General features: G+C 38.0%; 1 protein-coding gene across 1 annotated transcript in view; it reads left to right on the top strand.

Annotated features, from left to right (window-relative positions):
- Window positions 1-20,554, top strand: part of igsf21a (immunoglobin superfamily, member 21a) — a gene marked incomplete in the record, with an annotated part of 185,891 nt that overhangs the window by 46,250 nt on the left and 119,087 nt on the right.

Genomic DNA, 20,554 nt, shown 5'->3' with positions numbered 1-20,554 from the left:
GAAAAAATAGCATCCTGTTGGGGGGGCAATCTGTCAGGAAATGCAATTTTCACTGTTTGCATTCTGTCTTGCACTGTGGGAAGTCACATTACTAAAAAGCAACATAAACAAAGGATTTAAATAGTTATCAATGTCTATACCATAACCAATTTCAACACTGGCTCTTATGCTGTATATAACAGTTCCCGTCATTTGTTTGAAGTATCTGCCTAGTCTTAACTGGTTGCTTTTATTTTTTTGTTAGCTATGTCTGATTTGAGTTAATCACGTAAAAATATTGTCTAACAACGTTCAAAGGCATCTCTAGGATTTATTTTGACACGTAACCTTCAAAAAGTCACTTTGAAATGGTAAAAATGTGAAGTTTTCAAAGAAATAAGTCAGAAAAGGCCATGCATTCCACTGTTCTCACTTCTTCCAGCATGTGTGACACGTTGGTGTTGAGGCTCCTCATTAGAGGAAATGCGTGGAGTGGCTGTCATGGTTCACATAGGTATGAAGTGCACACAAGGGCAGAATTTGTGCTTGTGTTGGCACCCTGTCTTCACTGTGACTGCCATCCAATCTAGATTGTCGCTGAGTGGGGTTGTAAGGCATATGACCACTGTGCTGACCCTTAGGAATTATCACGTCTTCTCTGAGGCCCGTCTGTCACAGTGGGACGCATCAGTGTCTATGCATTACGATGTGAGCCAATGCTGACAAAGGATACAGTCTGACTGATTGGCTTACGTTTACGTGTGGTCTCCCATCACTAACTCCCAGTGTTCCAGCCTATTAACTTTACTTAAGAGTGATTTCCTTGGAGACAGAACGAAAAGCAGTTTTTTTGGCAAGTGAGCAAGCATGTCAAATGACTCAATTAATCAGTTTTAGTGGCAAATTGACAGCATTTAAAGTTTGTGGTTTTATCATCGCAGCCCTGCTGTTTCTCATTACATTTATGTTAACACCTTGAAATGCAGCTTGAATTGCAAATATAGGGAAAGCTTTGCATGCACTGAGGGGACATAAGGCTTTGCCAGCAGTATTCCAGAATTACAGATTGCTCACTGCATGTTCTGTGCCATCAGAAACAGGTTACCGTAATAGACCTCTGGATATGTGTTGAAAAAGCCATTGGTTTTTCAATGAATCCTGACTGGCTGGATAATTGTTTCCAACTGACTGATCCGCAAACATGGGATCTGCATATGCTATTTTGCATAGTGAGCTGAGCTGCAATGATCTGTTATACCTTCATTACATTAATTTGTTCACTTAATGTAAACTTTGTGCACACCAGAGGAAGCTTGATAGTATTTCAAATGTACCAAAAAGGAAACTGGGGGAGTTTTTTACCCATTCCAAATTGTCCATCTATGAACTCAGCCAGGCACCATGAGCAAGACACAAGTAGCATAAAATACACATTACTGCTTTGATATTTTATGAATATAATGTCAACCTACTCTCCATCACTGCATCTGTAATATAAGATGGAATACTGAGATGTTTGATAAATCTTTGTTTCACTGCAGCTATTTGCTGTATTGGTAATTTTTCAGCTTGCAATTGTAATACACTATGGACTGTTGGTCTAAATGATGATTACTCTATATGAGTCATGAGCAGAATCAGACAGCTTAATCCATCACAGAGTTCAAGCAACCTCACTGTTCCCCTGGTTTCTGCAGGCCTTGATGAATCTATGGCTTTTCTTCTTGGTGCATTGTAATATACTGCCTTTAACAATAAGGTCAGTCCTTTAAATCCTTTTTTCCCTTTTCATTTTATCTGAAGAATGTAGACTTCATACTTCAAATTCAGCTAAATTGTCAGATGCTCAAGCTATTCCAAACAAACAAGCCCATCACAGCTTAGATTTATTGCTCCTGCAAGATTATTTGTTTTATCATCCCATCAGTTTATGAACAATTATGCAATCCATGAACTTAAATAGGAATATTCTTGTGTAATATTCATTGTCAGACATTGTTGCCTTCAAATCTTCTTTTAACAGCAGCAGGGTTAAATAACATGTCTCTGAAGACTTTACTGTTTTCATTCCAAGAGTTAGAAGCTGCAGAATACCCTGAATTAAAACCACATAGTTCAGTGTTTCGTTTACCTTAGCTATGAATTTCACAGTTATTCCAAATTATTGTTTATCAGAGAATATTGACTTACATAAGTAAGATTCTGTGTGTTCTGTAACAAACAGTCCATTCACATATTATCTATTTCAAAATCCTTCTTAAAATAAATGTTCAGTAACTGGAGACATGCAGGTGACAGGGGATAATTTAATCATTTAAATGCTAGTGTAGTTTGCTTGTTCACTTAACTTTAGCCATGACTTCTAAAAAAATAAAAAATACAGAGAGTATTCAGCTTTACTATTTTGATGGCTGTGGTCATCTCGCCATGAGCTGCCGCTGACATTGTACAAGGTGTCATCCATCCAGTCGCTGGCATAAAACAAAATCATAGCATGAATGTTTTCATGGCAGCGGGCTCAGGAGATTTCCGGCAAAATAAAATGACTGGACAAACAAATGTAAACCTTGCATTTTACAAAACATTGCTATTTTAATTGACTTAATCTTTCCCCGTCTATTGTCTTTCTTTTCTTTTCTTTTTTTTCAAAGACAGCTGAGCACTCAAACAACTATATCTAGGGTAGCCAGTGCACTGAAACACTGCAACTGACAAGTGTCAACAAACAGGTTGGCACAGATTTACCCTGCAATTGACTGGTCGCCTTAAAGAGAGGTTTTGGAGAGAAGATTTATGGCATCAAAAGATGTCTGAAAGTGCACCATGGAACAAAGAGAAAAGCTGTACTTCTGCAAAATATTAAAAGCAAACATTGGACTGAACTGCATGTTTACCTTATTAAAGCCAGGAGCCTACTGTAAATAATTTGTTTAGAGCTTGTAATACCCTCAGTGTTGATTATGTCAGCTTGGTTGAAAAAACAAACAAAAAAAAACCATGTATTTGGGGAGTGACGGAGTGACCACAATCTTCCAGATATTCAATTATTAGATTTAAATGGAGAACATTGCTCTCTACGTCCAGCAAAGCTTCCCCAAGATATTAACAAAGTCTACACATGTTTCTTAGTTACAGAGATTATAGAAAATGTAACCTGCTCTTGCATTATGGCTATTATAAAATGTAACAATCAAACTAGCCTTACCTTTACCACATGCTTCTCTGTTTAGGTTTTCGCCCAAACAAAATAGCTAAGCCATGACAACAGCTTTGTAACTAATTGCTTGAATGATATAATTAGGGTCTCTTAGGGTCCACTGGTCCTGAAGGACTTATTGGAATGCTTTTTTTAGATGATCACAAAGATGGAGACAGTGCCTCTGCATCGAGTGTAGGGATACAAAGTGGCTTCTCGCATCTATTCATCATGCCCACTACTCAGAGGCTTTTTCCTGCTCATTAGAGCTTCACTTACACTCTAATGAGGAAGCAAGAGGGGTGTTAGCCATAGGGTGGGGATACACTGCGGTCATTTTATTTTACTTTGAAGGTGACCAGTGTTTTAAATGGAGGTGCTCCACTCACTACATGTAACCTTTATCCTTTGAGTTGTTAAACTCTTCATCACTTTGTCTCTTTAATTGATTGTTTGTATGTCTTTGGTCTTTGAAGGTGTCTGTGATTTCTTCTTTCCTCCCTGTTTTCCACCGTCTGTTTGTCATTCACTCACCAGTGCTCTTTTTAGCTCCTCCGTCTCCTTCACCGGGGTGGAGGCTCTTCCTGTCATGAATAACGCGCATCAACTGCAGAGGTCAAATGAAATGGGTTTTGCAAGATAATGACTGGAGTGATGGTACCTGGGCGCCACCAGATTGTGGCGTGTCTAAGCTTGTCATAAAACGACAGGGGAGGAGGACGCTGGTTGCTCCAGTGTCCTTTAGGCATTATGAATGTCAGAAAAAGCAATGTCAATACGCTCCTGGTTTTAAACACAGTCTCTGCAGCTCTCTGTACCGTTCTAACACAAATACTGATTTGATGATTTTCCTCTTCATTCAAGCAGAAAAAAAAAATATTAGGTCATCCATAGGTCACAGGTTCATGTACATTTATGAACTAAATCTGTGACTGACTGACGTCCGTATCTGCCAGCTCTGCCATCATGTGCTGAAAGCTAATATTTAATGCAACTGTCTCATTGGTATTGGATGACTTTGATGCCTCTCTCCTCCTTTACAAAGTCAAGTTCCTACTTTTTTATGTTGCCCCCCTTCTTGTCCTCGTGAGATTTACAGCTCTATTGAGCGTTTCCCTTCTTTACCTCTGACCACCGTACTTAAAACCCAAGGAAACATATCAAGCTAACAGAATTGGGGGCATCACTCTGCTGTCTTCCTCCACTTTGCTGCTTTAAACACTGAGTTTCAGCTTAAATTACATCCCATTAAAAGTCAATGAGCTGTTGTCACATTATAACAGGCCTTGGTCTTGACAGCTCACAAAATAATCTATTAAACCTCATGAGTCACTGAGAATTGTTTATACCCAGTAGGCAACAAAAAAAATTATATTCGGGACAAATGATTACCTGTCATCGGAAAAGTAGGACAGCGTTGAATAAAAATATTAATGAACAATGATAGAACAAAAATCAAAAACCATTAAAAAAAAACATTAATGAGTGAAATTTGTGACTTGAAACTGCCAAACAAGGGGTTCTTATGGTAGGTCTTTGAATAGTGAGATTTCTCAGACAAAAGAAGAGAAAATCGATGTGTGACAGGGTTTAAAACCTTTCCAATGGAACAGAATAATCACCAGTTTTTTAGTTTTTCAGAACATCATTGTATTTTTGGAAGGATTCACGGATCAAGGGTCAAGGGTGATGAAGACTTAAAGGTGCAAACTTTGAATAGATTTTTTTCTATGTACTTAGTGCTGGAGAACGTCTTCAGTGTTTATCCGCAGAAATTTTTTTTTATATACTACCATTGTGCTAACCATCTTTAAGGATGTGCACCCTGTTTTGTCCTTGACATTTCACTTTTTTTAAAATATATATAGACAGTGGAGACAAAGTGTAGTCTAAAATTGTAATAACTTTAGCTTTATTTATTTATTTATTTAAATAAATGGTAAACGGTAAATGGCTTGTACTTGTATAGTGCTTTAACTAGTTTTGAAGACCTCCAAAAGCTATTTAGATCTGAGCGGTTTTTGTTTGCATTATTGGTACATTAGTACCTTAGATAACCCTTGAACTTAGATATTGAAAGGACCCCATCTCAACAATGTCTAAATATGGTTGATAAATTCAAGGTCAATAGACTCCTACGTATAGACACATTCACTTTTTCAAATGTGGTTGAAAGGTTTGGTGCTGTAAATATTATCTTTTTTAGACTGACTTTGAACAACTTGATTTTGGCCAAATGTAGAAAATGCATACAAGCTAAAACAAGGGAATTTTTATGTATATATTGCTGGGGTAAATAAAGACAATTACCGGATGACCATTGGTTAGAGGGGAACTCTTTAGCACTAAATAAATAAAACAAATCCATTTATTAACCCTTTGGGATTTGTATTAGATGGTAATTTGCATATACATGTAATTTACAAGTGCTTGGTAATTTACCTCTATGGACCATGGTAGGTCACCCAATGTAGCAGAAAATGTATAACAGCCAGTTTGAACACGCTGAAATGCACGCTGCTAAACAGCATGTGTTTTACCTATGTGGCCAGAGCAACTGAGAACAAACTAAGGCAATATTAAATCATTCAGCCAGCTTCACTTGAACCTTTAATTTTCCACTGTGGTACACTAGTTCTCTGGTAGCCTGATAGTTGCTGTCAAATAAAGTCACTCCAACATGCTTTTTATAGCCAGTCGGGACGGGGTTAATGATTGATGCACAATCATTAAGGCTTTTTAAAGGAATAAATTAAACAACTAATTTGAAATTAGCCCGGGCTAGAAAAAGGAATGACAAAATGTTATTATAGATTCCCTTTAGGGTTTAAAGTAAATGCTGCTACTTATGATTAGACATAGACAGCACACTGTTAGGACTTGTTAGTAAAAAAAGGGGGTGATGAGCTTGTAAACAACAAGAAATGGAAGGATGTTTGGATGTACTGTATGGAAATCCCACACTTAGTAGGGTTTTTTATGTATTTTTTTAAATGTTTAAATCAATTGTGGCACTGCTTTTGTTTTTACTGGGGGCAGCCAAAGGGTCATAGACTTGTGTTTGGCTTCCTTTGTAATAGATTTGCTTTCTCACTGGCGGGCCCTGCTGTTGCAAGAGTTTGAAGCGTAATCGTGGGTGCCCCAGGAGTATAGGTTTTCTAGGTGCAGATGTTCACAGCTGATTGCACCGGGCCCACATGATGATAACCCTGGGCGTAGGTGAGATAGCTGACCTTGTGAGCCAGTTCAGGGTTTTGCCAAGGATGTCCTTGATGCTCCTTATTTAGAACGCTTTGTTAAAGTGGGAAGCAGAGACAGATGCACAGTACAGGAATAGTGGGTGACAGCAGGGATTTCCATCATTTAGCTTTATGCCTTTGCTACATTACCTCCCCAACACCCCCATCATTCCCACTGCTTCTGGCTTCTGATTAAACAGCCACATTTACTATGAGTACCTGTGTAAGATTTACTGCAAGGATACTTCTGCAGTAAATGTACACAACAGAGATGCACAGCATGATGCAGACATTAACTGATCCTTCAGTTGTGTGCTCTGCAATGCATAAGCCATACAATTGTTATAACAAGAATAAACATGCAAGGAAAACGTAGGAGAAAAACGGAGCCACTGTTTCAGTCATGTCTACAGAATATTTTTGGAAATTGCTTTATATAAATAAGAAGATGAAGATATTTTGTTTTTGAACCTCTCAGGGATAGTGTCTATCTGTCTGGTAGCAGTGAGTGACAGGTACTCATGGCACAAGAACAAAAATCCCAAACAGAAACTGCTATTCTGACCTTCCTGCCAATTAACATGGTTGCTTTTGTGCCTGTCATTGGCTATTTAAAGGACTTGTTTTTTTTTTCTTATCATCTCTGAGCTGATATACACTCAATTTGAAACAAATTCAATTATATTTGACATGTAAGAAGAAGAAAAAAAATGCATAATTGCATGCGCAAACAGAAATCAAATAAAATGATGAGAGTAAACATAAGAAGTATCCAAGCGTTTAGCAGCTGCTGTACGTGTGACACGTGTACCTGTCTTTTGTGGCTGAATTTCTCTCATCGCACTTACTACACACTATTATTGCCTTCTCAGAGGCGTGAAAAGAGCTGTCAAAAATAATATTGTCTGTTGAAGATGTTTAGGAGCATTTAAGTAATTTTGATATGGACTACTTTACTGCTATATTCAACCAACTATGGAGGAGTTGTGTCTGAGCTTGTCAGACTGTGATATCTGTCATTTTCACCGTCTAAAATGTAACAGCTAAGCTTCGCTGCTATTAAGATTTTTTTTTTTTTCAAATTTTGCGCTTTCTTATTTCAAAAAGAGTTCTTACCAAGGACTCTCATCATTTTTGTCCTCAAAACAGATCAACCAACAGCATGTAAATGATGTGTGCTTTTTTGAGAGCTTGATAAAATTAGATAAACTTTATGGACATATGTTTGATATATAAATGGGAGTAACCCCTTATTTTTTAAAATCTCCACAGATTCAAAATTGTTACCTTTATCAAATAACCTTCAGTTAATTTTGTTATCCTTTATTTGTTATATTCATTCTGATTTCTGCCCATTCCCAAGGGATGCCTTGTTTCACTCGAAGTGAAAATGGTGAACTCAACCTCAGCAGCAATTGTTCCCCAATGTGGAACACCGAAGTGCTCAAAATAAAATAAATAAATAAAATATTATGAAAAAAATATTTACAGAGATGAATAAGATATAAATATTTAAAGTGACAATGAAATAGTGAAATAACTGAATGCTCATAAAATTATCAGCTCATTATGTTGAAATATTTTTCATTCTTCTTTAAAATTTTGTATAATAAAACATTTATATGACATTAATATTTTTCACAATAATAAAAAATTATTGTTTTGTTATTTTTATTTAATTCCAACAGTTTTTCCATTTCAAAAATGTCATTTTTTTTAAAGTCTGCTTTTGTTTCATAATGGTGTTTTTCCCAATGGCCTTTTTATTTCATAATGACACTTTTCAGCAGAATCACTTCTGTCAATCAAGAGAGTCAGAGCGGGGCGAACAATATGATTGGCTGCTTCTTTACCCAGACCAAAGCAATCAAACACAGAGTTTCAAGTAAGGCATGACGCTCCTAATTCAGGACTCCATCTTTTGAAGGACCTGGTTTTCGTGGGCCAGGTCTTGCAGCATTACTGCAGCACACTGAATTGACAGTGCTTTCATGTAAAAAATTCATTCAAACCCACATAATTTACCAACTATTCAAATTCTCTAACTGTGGGAGGGTATGAAGCTTCATAGCGGGGTATGCAGCCAGGATGAGGCAGAGCAGCTGTCTGTGAGACTGACTGCAGAAGTGGATAGGGAATCATGGCTCCCTCAAGTAACTGGAGAACTGCTTTCACTTGAAGTCGCCAACAACACAAAAAAAAGACGAGAAGTTACTTTACTGAAAATGAATAAATCGGTGGAGCAGGGGTTTGAAAAGTTGCTGGCAACAGCAGCGCTGATAACGTCAGCTTCCTCAGAGAATGACAGGAGAGGCGTGTGTCTGTCTTTCCCTCCCGCATCTGCAGTCTGTGGGAGTTTCAGTCAGGCCCGCTGCGCCCGATGGCTGGCCACTCCGCCCCTGATTGTATACAGTTATTATTTTTCCCTTTACATATTCATTATGGCTCACAATCTTTTTTTTTTTAACGTTGTATTATCATCTTTCATTTTATTCTCATTCATTAATCGGTCAAATGTTTATTTTTATGTTGAAATTAAAATGTACCACTAAACAAAGGTCATTGATGATAAATGTTTGCGCAATTTATTAGTAAAACCTTTTCCAACTTAAACGCTAACTTCCTGAGCAAAGTTTACATCAATTTATTTGTAGAGAATAATATAATGATGAACTAGCTGAACGGTGACGTCTCATATCTGCGTTATTTCTCATAGCGGAAAGCCAGCGGAGGTTGGAAAGGAATTGTGCCGGAAGAAAGGTGTTCTCTCTCGGCATAGCGAGCCGCAACCGGCACGCGGTCAGCTGGAAGCCACCGGGAGTCTGAAATGTGTCGGGAGAAGGGCATTATCTCTTAGGATTGCCAGGATCAACTCGCTTAGCTGAAAGCCTGCGGGTGTCTGAAAGGAATCGGTGGGTAGAGACGTTCTCCCTCGGCATGGAGAGCCTCTGATGTCTGCTGGACACTGGCGAGAGGAGCCGGGGGCTGTGGCCCCAGCACGTCCGAGCATTTTTAAAATCAAGCAATATGTCAACACACCAAGCAGATATTTCGGGTTAACATAGTTAAAACCTTTATTAAGTTAATTTTGTGTCACCGAAAGCGTAATATATCCACCCTTATTGACAGCTTTTCACTCCTCTCCACCATTGCTGATTCCGGTTAAAAAATGATCTTCAACCTGCAGTGACACATTCGTCAGCTGCGTTTACAGCCTCCGTTTCCCGCTGTAACATCATTTCCCTACAAATACGGCCTTCGAAGGATGTAGCCCAGGACACACTCTATAGTACGCTGTTTATGGAGCAGCCAGAAAAAAACGTATCACTTTTTAAGGATCAGCCAATGGGGGTGCAGGTCCAACCCACAGAAGCTGATTGGCAGGGGAAGTGATTCTGCTAAAAAATGGAATTATGAAATAAAAAGGCCACTGGGGAGGGCCTGATAGCGCCGATGTATGGCAGCTTCGCCTCTGTCTGTCTGCCCCAGGGCAGCTGTGGCTACTAACAAAGCTCACCACCATCAGGGTGTGAATGTGTGTGTGAATGAGTGATTGTAGTGTGAAGCGCTTTGGGGTAGGACTAGTTAAAGCGCTTTACAAGCCATTAACCATTTTACCAAAATGCCTCAATAATAATATATTTTATTGTGACAAATATTAATGGGAAAAAATGTTTTGTTATTATATTTTTTTTTAAATAAGAATGAAAAATATTTCATAATAAGATCATTTTTAAAGCATTCAGTTATTTCACAATTATATTGTCACTTTGAATATATATATATATATATATATATATATAGTTATTCAAGAAGATAATTATTTCATAGTGTTTTATTTGATTTTGAGCACTTTGATGTTATATATCCTTATCTGCCATTTTTAAGTGAGCAGGGCTTTTATTGTTTTTTTTTGTTGTTGTTTTTTAAGTAAAGGCATTGTTTGGCTACTCCTTGTTAAAAGCAAGGTTCTGTAATTAAACTTAAAAAATAAAATAAGCTGAAAGAACAGTTTGCCAGTACTAAGATTGTTAATCATTGCCAAATACAGATGAACATGGTTGGGAGATTTTGAGTTACAGGCTTTTTTATGTCACTGCAGAAAAAGCAACAAACAAAATTAATATAATGTGATGATTTTTTTAATCTCCACTCAAAAGTGTATTAATCCCAGATTTGTGTCTTTATATAATTTAAGTTATATTTCTAAAATGACTAAACAGTTTGGACACTATTGTCATGGAAAGTGTCATGTTTTTGTTCGTCCACGGTTACCCAGATCCTCAGATTGCACTAAATGGAGCGTGTTACCCAGTTCAGCTTATGTACACAGGAATTAAAATGACCCAGATAGAAGCACTCCTCATCGTCTTTGATCGCCTAAACCTGACAGATGTGATTCATCTATCCCAGTATATGGCCTTGCATTAATATATCCCCTTCCCTCTCTAACACAGTTAAGCGCAATTAACACAGTAGCTCTTTTACAACAGTGTGAGGGGGAGACGTGCATGTGCAAGAGCTGCAGTTGGCTGCAGTGAAGTAAGAAATGCAACCCAAAATGGAGGGACCACTGTGAATACCAATTCCTCGTGCTTCCCCTCATTCAAGACGAGTGATATTGATCCGTCTTGTGTTTCACTCACTTCCCTTTATACATGCTGCCTTTTTTTTTATTCAAGTGTTGAAATACATTAGCTCAAAGTTGGAGATGGGAAGCGAAAGAAACAAATACACGTATTGCAGGACAACACATAAATAATTCATAAATGAGGTAGCGAGATGAAATAAACTGGTATAATTCTGAGAAATAATTTGATTTTGTTTCTGTTCAGCGTTGTGCTCTTCCAGAGAAACTGTATTTCCAGTAAGTTACGATTCTCTCCCTGCATTCAGCTTTTCTGCCATGGGAGTAAAACTGTAAGAGTTGACTTTTGACAAAGTAAAGTTTATTTCTGCACCTCTAATGCATATGAACTATACCTTTCGAGTACCATAAAAAGTGCTTTAGAAGAATGAGCTGTATTACCTATTACAGACCTCTGTTGATGTGTCATGCTATTAAACAGCCCTGCCTGTTATTGTAACGAATGGGTGGAAGCTCATTGATCTTCTTTTACTTTTAGCATTTTACTCAGGTTAATAAAAATGTATATTGTTTCTATAATGAGAGGATCCCAAAATTCATCTCGCAGTCACTGCCCCTGGCAGCTGACTTTATGGCTCAGTTTTCTCTGAGAGACCCAAATGTGACTGATGGGTAAAGAGCTGCAGGACAGAAAAAGGAAGTCTAAAGAGCAAAGGAAAACTGGTGGCCAAATTTCCCTATTGTGGGACAATAAAGGTATTTCCATCTAAATATAGGTACAAAAAATGAATTTAGAATTTTATGTAATTCAACATTCACTTTCATTCAACAGTGAATGAATGTGAGTCGCTGTTAAAAGAAAACAGAGAGAAAATAAAACAGCTTATGAAGGAAAATAGATTGGTACCATAATTTAATTGTTCCTCATGTTTTATACCGAGCCTTTGTCATCTGTGTGAGCTGATTCAGCAAGAGGACCAGCAACCGTGCAAGTACAGTTGGTCTATTAAACCAGAATGAAATCAAGATAACAACATGCTAGTCTGGATGGGCAATTAATTTTTCCAAATGGCAACATAACTGTGTGTGTAGTTTAGGTTTGGATCATTGGCTGAATTTAATTGTTCAAACAAAAATGGATTCGATTGTGAAAAGAAATCTGTAAATACGATTGTTTTACTGCTGGCAACAGCATTTATTTCATTGAACATTTAAGTGTGACACACCATACTCACACACACACACACACATATATATATATATATATATATATATATATATATATATATATATATATATATATATATATATGTGTGTGTGTGTGTGAAGGTCATATTATATTAGTCTTCATATATAGTGGTAAATATATATATATATATATATATATATATATATATTAGTGTTTATATATAGTGGTAAATAATAAATGGACAGAATGTATATTAAAGCGCTTTTCTAGTCATACAGACTCAAAACGATTTACACCATAGCAACATTAATCCAGTCGCTCTCACTACCGCGTACATTTATACGCAGATCGCTAGGCAACATAGGCACATCAACATGCGACGGGGGAAGCTGGAACCAAACCCACAACCCTTTAAGTTGCAAGACAACTACTCTACCCACTGAGCCACAGTCGGAGATTTAATCACAGAAACAGAAACTTACAGAATAAACAGGAGACCAGGACATGACGCAGGGGCAGAGTCACAGGTACAAATAAAGGGAGAGCAACGAGAAAAACGGCTTTTAATAGGGGGATCCAGCGGAGAACAGTTAGTGAAGGGGAATTTCAATATAGAGGGACTGTTTGTAAAGACATAGGTAACAATAGTGACTTAGTAAAGGCTGCAACATACTCCACGAGAAGCCAGAAATTTGTTCCGCTATATTAAAAATAAAGATCGGATTTGTGTGCTTTATTGCATCTTTGTCTCATTTCAGATTTTATTTAAATGACCAGGTGTGGCATGAGGGCCTTTAAATTATCAGGTCTACCTAAGTAGGTATTCCATTTAGTACACTTAACAAGTAGTTGAGCAGGTATGGGACTGCTATACAAACAGTTACAGGTATTTCAATCAAATTCTAAATATTTTGACTCATGGATTGGGATTGTACTTGGACATCTGCCTTGTTTAATGATGACAGCCTAGATACAGACTCCTGCTCTCCTGCAACCTGACATACAGCTGAGGTCATATGTTTTTAAAACCACAGTGATGGCACCTTTACAACTTTACACTTTTATTATTAGTGTGGCATGAAGAGGGTCACCCTGCAGGCCTAGCAGTACATCAAGCAAGACACATATTTTTTATGTAATTGCTCAGGTTGTCTCATAGCCCTTATTCAAACTCTACACTGTGACCTGTCAGTGTTTAAAATTATAATTTAATGTGATTGAAAAATCGTTTTATTTCCAGATATTTATTCAGCTGGCCATATAATGAATTAAGCCCATTTGTGTCGGCATTTCTGCTGATTCTATAACTATTACATTGATGTTTTACTGGGGTCTACCTATATGAGGAACAGGAAGTCAATGTGAAGGTCATAATTTTGGCCAGGATGTCACTATATTCCCCAGGACAGAGAGGAGAGGAGCTGCAGTGGCAGCCTCTAATCCTCTTTAATTTGTTTTCAGATAGGCTTTGGAATAGCAGCCCGCTCCCTAAGCAGATATCACATAAGAACGTGGGCTGGGACAGCTGGCTCCTCTTCTGGCAGATTTTAATACAGGTCTGGTCATCCTCCCCACCCTGCAATAAATAATTCTGATGATGGGCGGAGGAGTTACTTTAAGGAGTTACTTGATTTGTTTATTTCACACAACAGTTAGGTTCCATATCCATGTTATAAAAGCCATGTTACTCCTTTTCAGCAGTGTAACACATACATTGAAAAAAATATAAGTGGGTGGGAACGAAGATTTTTATGTTTTAGGTTAGACAGGTTGCCACATTCTCTTCCTTAGCTTTGTACAGTGAACACAGCTGGTAATTCAGTTTGGGTGTGGCCCATCCATTTCTCTTTAGCTTGACAGTAAAGGTTGAATTGTACCTAACAGAGAAACAAACAGAAAATCTATGTCCTCCAAAAGGCATTTCTATCCCGACAAAGTACATTTTAGAAGTCTTAACTGTAGTCACTTTGTTGTGTGTGTTTTATAGCAACGTTGGTCAGATAAATATTATACATGGTTCCACTGAAGTGATGAAGTACATCTTGAGTGACAGAAGGGGTTTAAAATCTGCTGAGACAAAGCACAGCAGCAGTAGGTTGTGGTGCAGGCAGGGGGCAGACAGTCCTCTAATCCTTACCATAGCACAGATAAAGCTTCACGTAACTTCCGTTTTTATCTGCATTCTGTATCAAATTCTCTTTTTAGCATGCATTAACATTGGCACGTACATAAGGGTGCTAATGCAGCTACCCGAACAGAGAAAGAAAAACAGCAGTCACCTTCAAAATAACAGCTGTTTTTTTTTTTTTTTTTTTTTATAAAATTGGCTTTGTGTGCCTGATAAAATCTTTACGCATGTTTAAGTTTGGATTTTATTCAAATGGCCAGGTGTGGCACAAGGGTTACACAATTATCAGCTCTGTTTAAGTAAATATCACATTTAGTACAGTCAGCATGCGGTTTAGCAGGTATTGGGCTGCTATGCAAACAATCACAGATATTTGAATCAAAATCTCCATAATTTGACAAAGCACGCCAGCAGCAAGTTGTGGTGCAGGCAGGGAGCAGGCAGTCTGTTAATCCTTACTATAGCACAGATAAAGCTTCATGTAAGTTCCATTTTTATCCCTCATACCAGTTTTCTATGCAGTGGAGTTGTAAACTAACCACGTTGTGCCTTTTGAGGCCTTTTTAAGTAAGAAGCCGTCGTGGATCACACCTTCTTCTCCAGCCAGATTAACGCTCAGACACAGAAGTAACCTGCAGTTGATTTCAGAGCCTGGTTACATTAAAGTTTCATGACAGGCATAGCTTTCAGGTCACTGGTTACGGGTCTGTAGTCTATTAAGACAGTTTTACTGAACTTTACCTGTGAACAGGTGGGGTGATGTAGTTGTTCCTTGTAGATTTATGATGTTTTTGCTTAGTTAATCACACTCAAATGTCTCAAATAATCAAAAAAATATATCATACAAAAATTACCAAAGTGAAATCCATTTAATTGTGATGATTTCATTTTACTAAGTGAAAAAAAAGTCACTCAAATCATTATTTGCTGGTGGTGCAGTGGCTCTCTATGGCATTTAGCGGAGATGCAGATGAGGTAAATGGGCTGGCTCGATCATGAAGCTTAGACAGGAGGGTCTTCGCACACCTTTGCCCCAAATGTATCTGGCCAATGTGTGCTCCCTGGCTAAAAAAAGTTGATGAACTGCTGCTTCTCAACTTTCAAAACGTGTACTTCTGTGGGTGTGCTTCCCTCTGTTTCATGGATACCTGGCTCGGTGAGCACAACTCCCACTGCCACTACAGATATCAGGCTTCCAACTATTCCGAGTGGAGCTCTCTGGGACGAAGACAGGGAGTAGAATCTGCTATAATATAAGCATAGGTTTGTCTAATGATTTCACAGCATTACTGAAGACGCGTAGCACCCCTGGAGTAAACTTGTATGGAGTGGAAACCTTTTTATTCACAGAGGAAGTTCCCCTCATTTGTTTTGGCCAGTGTTTATATCCCACCACAAGCCGGCAGATCAGAAGCTAAAAAATAGCTAATTAAGTTGATAACAGACGTGGAGAAAAAAAAACACTCAGATTGTACTGATTGTTTTGGGGGGATTTTAACAGTGTTAATATCTCCAATTGACTTCCATGATACAGACAGCATATTGAGTGGGACACTCCCAACCTCACCTGCTGCTGCCGGTCAGTCAGGACCCGGTGATCCACTGGTAAGTTGGGGCAGTTTGCAAAGAGACTTTTAAGAGCTTGAATAGCCAGTAGGCCCTGATTAAATGGACGGAAATGTTTTTTTTCTATCCTCATCTAAAAAGAAAAATAAGAGAATACAGCACTGCTGTCTTTAGGAAATCACTTTATCTCAGTCTTATAGCAAAAGTCTATCCTGCATTGTTAACTTCGAAATCAACTTTTTGCATTGCAGAACCCCGTAGATTGCTTTTTGGCTTTGGAGACACTAACTGAGGTCATTCTGAACTTTTACTTCCTTCATATGTTTCTCCTGGCAGGTGGCAAAGTAAAGTAGACCCTTTTTGGCCTCAGCATAAAAGAAGCAAATACAAAGAACTGCTGCTTGTAAGAGGATTTTTTCGTGAAGTGGTTTAGTAAGCACAGTAATTTATGGGGTTTGAACATTTTTGTGCAAAATGGCACAAAGATGTGAAGTTTATTCATTGACAGACCAGAAAATGACCTTTATGTAGCAATTTCTAAAATAGTGTCTGCAATATACATACCTGTGTTTTGGATCTATAGCTCAGACCTACCCATTTCACATAGAAAACGGCCATTTCTGCTCACTAATCCCATAGTTGCTATTCCTCTTGAACTGTAGAGATGCAGAAGTCTCTAAAGGGTGGTTGACAAGGAAAGATTTTTAGCCTGATTTTTGCCCCGATCTTCCCCTTCCGACAGGTGCCGACTATCAGCGTGGCTCTTAAAATAATCTTAAGAGAATGTGGTGTGTTAAGAGCGAACTTGTCCACTTGGTAGAACGTTGGGATCACTCCGACCTCTAATCGGTGATAATCAACATGTTGGATTGTCTTGCCCTGGTATCCTAGCGTGTGGGGTGTTCCCCCAGGACAAACAAGCAGGCAGCCTGTTGAATGTGATGTGTAGCCAATCAGAAAGCGGGGTGAGGGAAACCCTGAGAAAAAAGACGGGGGGAAAACACAGCTCACCTCTCTATCATAGTGCAGCAAACATAGAGTCACCATGTTCGCATTGTCTCCACTCGTTTAACCAGCGCCTTTTCTTTTTGTAATGTTTTTTTCTCTGTTAAAATTAGTCCACAAACTATCGCCATTATTCTTCCTCGTCATTCATGTTTTTTTACTCTGAACTCAGGTTTGATCTTGAGAGATTACACAATATCTCCCGTCTAATATCTGAATGATCCTGAGTGAAATCTGTTTGTGTGTGGTGTGTCGTGCTTGTTGTCTGACCGGACTCCACACACTATACGAGCAAACCTGTTTTGTCTATGATTTTTTTATCATTACATATGGTATCTCCCTGGCTTTGAAAATAGCCCGACAATTTTAAAATCCTGCTGTGTGAACCAGCCTTAAGATGAAATTGCAAACAGAGAACTGACCCTGTCTTGAGTCTGTCTTTGGGTTACTAGGATCACTTGCTTCCTCGAAAACAACATACACACTTATTTAAGACCTTTATTGATATGAGACCCAGATCTTGTTTAGTTTAATAGAAACAGATTGGAATTCCTCCTTTCAACGTCCTCTGACATTTCATTAATCTTACCGCCAAATTTCTTTGTTGAATCCATTACAAAGTAATGAAAAAATTTCAACAATTGAAGCCATAAAACCTTTAGGTTAGTTTGTAAGGGGCATGGCTTTGTTACACTCCAAAGTCACTTCAATGACTATTTGATTTTAATTTGTAGCACCAGGCAAATGTAAAGCATAAATTGCTCATAAGTAATTTTCTCTTTATCCACATTCATAGCAATCCATCATAATCAATTGCATTGTATTTACTTGCCTCTGTGTGTTTATTATTTAAATTGAACTTTCCTTACCTGTAATAGTGCTGGCATCATACAGAACATCCACACTCTTTCCACCAGAACAGAACAAAAGCAGCTGGAGTAACATTTGGGTATAAACATTCTAATTCATTGTCATAAGTCATTGTGTGAATGAAAGGTTTTCTATGTGAAAGTAAAAAAAAATAAAAAATAAAAAATGTGTAAGAGAGTAAAGCATAACTCAGTGACATTCTTTCACACAATGAGTTACTTTCCATTTTAGTTTTAATATATATTTTTATTTTATTTTATCAGAATTCATTCAACCATCTACTGAACAAAGGTCCATTTAAATAGCTGCACTACCAGCCATGAAAGCCAACATGTATCACAGTGAATCTTTAACCATTCATGAAAAAATAAATAGGTTGAAAGACACATTGATGAAACAAACTGAGTGAGAATGCTTATTTATTACACTGTTGGGTGTACCATCAACATACTCCTTATTTACAGGCCCACATCATACTATTGTTCCTCAGAACAATTTCCTGTGTTCTGGTGCATCGCTTTGAGTTATGCAGACCATAGCTGATGATGTAATTTTGCTCCTTGAGTGTGTTATTTTCTGTTACCAAGACAAATAACTTGCCTAAGGCCTGAAATGGCTTAGATGTGGAGTGGATAAACGTGTTCTAAAATCTTCTTATCATGTCTTCACACATTACCACCACCTCACTGGGTATCTTTCACGTTTGTAAGATGCATGACCATGTGTGTGCAGCCGTGAAGAAGAAAAAGAAGCAAGCGACAGATACAGCAATCCCTTAGCAAAGATTGGTTCATTTATCTATATCTTATAGAGAATGGCAATCATAGAATAATCAAGACAAATAATATTCACAGCTGCAGTATTTATTTATGGATATATTTGACGGCATATAAATCTATGTTTAGCTAGATGGATTGAGGCAGATTTTTTATATACTCTTTTAATTATTAATGTCATTTTATTCTATTGAAATGTCAAAAGTGGGACTTAATACACAGAAATTACTTTTACTTGTTATACATCTCATTATAAAAACTAACTTTAGTTAGTCAGATTAATGTTAATTAAAGTGTTGCATCTTTTCTAATTAGCCCTACAGGATCAGAGTTTTTTTTTTCTTTTTGTACATTGAATCCACATAGGCCAAAGGGGCTAAAAATTAATTGCACAGTTAATTTCACAGTTCTTTTGCAAGAACCCTGCAAACCCTGCACCGCTTGCAGGTTTAACTCTTAGTTCTTTTTGAATGTCCACCTCAAACACACAAGCTAACGACACATTTGTCCCTGCGCATACAAGCTCCCAGTTGGATAATACGCACCAGACCCCCCCTGCATGTATCATTTTTCCAGATGTCATTGCCACATAAAACTTGGTGCCCGAACTGCTCTCCAGGGACCACTTGCAGGCTTCAGCAATGGTTGTCTTCTTTCTTTATCATGCAAGCCTTATGTGACTGTGCCTCAGTTAATAACTGCTGCCTCCCAAGAGATCCTTTTTATGTGTTTTTTTTTCTGTTGGAAGAAACTGCTTTTGTTGTTGCTGTTTATTTCTTAAAATACCAAAATGGTCATAAGAATCACTAAACCCGCTCAACAATACATGTGAAAGAGGGCAAAACAAGGAAAAGCCTTGAGTTTTCTTTAGCATATGTACTTTTCTCTGCTAATTTAGGCCAAAATAAAGAGGGAAAAGAAAAGGGGATTTTAAAGAACTGAATCGCTTTTGCTTCGTAGTTGGCCAGCTAAAAATGAAAGATATAACACCATCTGACTAAGCTATGTGGGTGGATTGGCTGCATTTCCTTTCTGGGCCCAACTCTCTTCACCATTGACATTATAATTCCCAATGCCTAAGGCCCTCCAAAATGAGGACCGACTGATAAGGTTTCTTGTGATTGCTATCCACCACAGCAGCACTGACATGTGGGAGGGTGCTGGATTACAAAGGACGGCTGCTGACACTCTTGAAGCTCAAGCATGTCATTAAACAGTAAATCACTTTGATTGAAAAACACACCGGCTTCCAGCTTCCATCTTTCTGTTTACAAAGAAGGACATTCTCTACAGGCACAGATTGTGTTCTTGACCAGAATAAATCATCAGCAGGTCATCTAGATGCTCCTGCCATGTTGCTCTTCCTGAGCCCTGCTTATATTTACAAATTACCATCTGAAATGTGTTGACTGTGTTCAAGAGTATCTGCAATTGCTGACAAGGGAAAGTATTGACTAGCCCACTGCAGGTAACATGCATACAATTTAAACCACATATTTATTTACACTGCATAAAAACACCCAGACACCTTTTTCCCCTCAATGTCTGACATTAAGTCAGACCAAAAGGCCCGGGTGATGATGCCAAGGCTTTTTGAGCTTGTGAACCACAATATCTAAGTTAAATGGATGTATACCTGTGAATGTATTTCAAGGCATGCCTCACACACATTGCTTCCCTATATAACATCTGCTTCAACAATGATCATAACAATGAACATGCTTTGTTGTAAAATGTGTAAAAAACAATATAAAAAACGAAAGAACTTGTGAAGATGCTGACTAACGGTGGTATGAGAGTCATTATAAACATGAAGTAAGTCACGCACCAATATGGGCTGAAAGGCTCACCCAAAAATAAAAAATAAATAGCTCCAAGAGCCACATAAAAGCCAGATAACAGTTTATTCCTGAAGAAGTGTCTTGTGCCCTGATGGGCAAAAATTAAAAGTGACATTTGTATGCAAAAAGGGAAAATGTTCTTTGTCTGAGAAAAACATTCCAAGTGAGAAGTACAGG

The sequence above is a fragment of the Fundulus heteroclitus genome, chromosome 20 (assembly GCF_011125445.2).
Source record: "Fundulus heteroclitus isolate FHET01 chromosome 20, MU-UCD_Fhet_4.1, whole genome shotgun sequence".
NCBI lineage: Eukaryota > Metazoa > Chordata > Actinopteri > Cyprinodontiformes > Fundulidae > Fundulus > Fundulus heteroclitus.
This window is presented reverse-complemented; position numbering and strand designations above follow the sequence as displayed.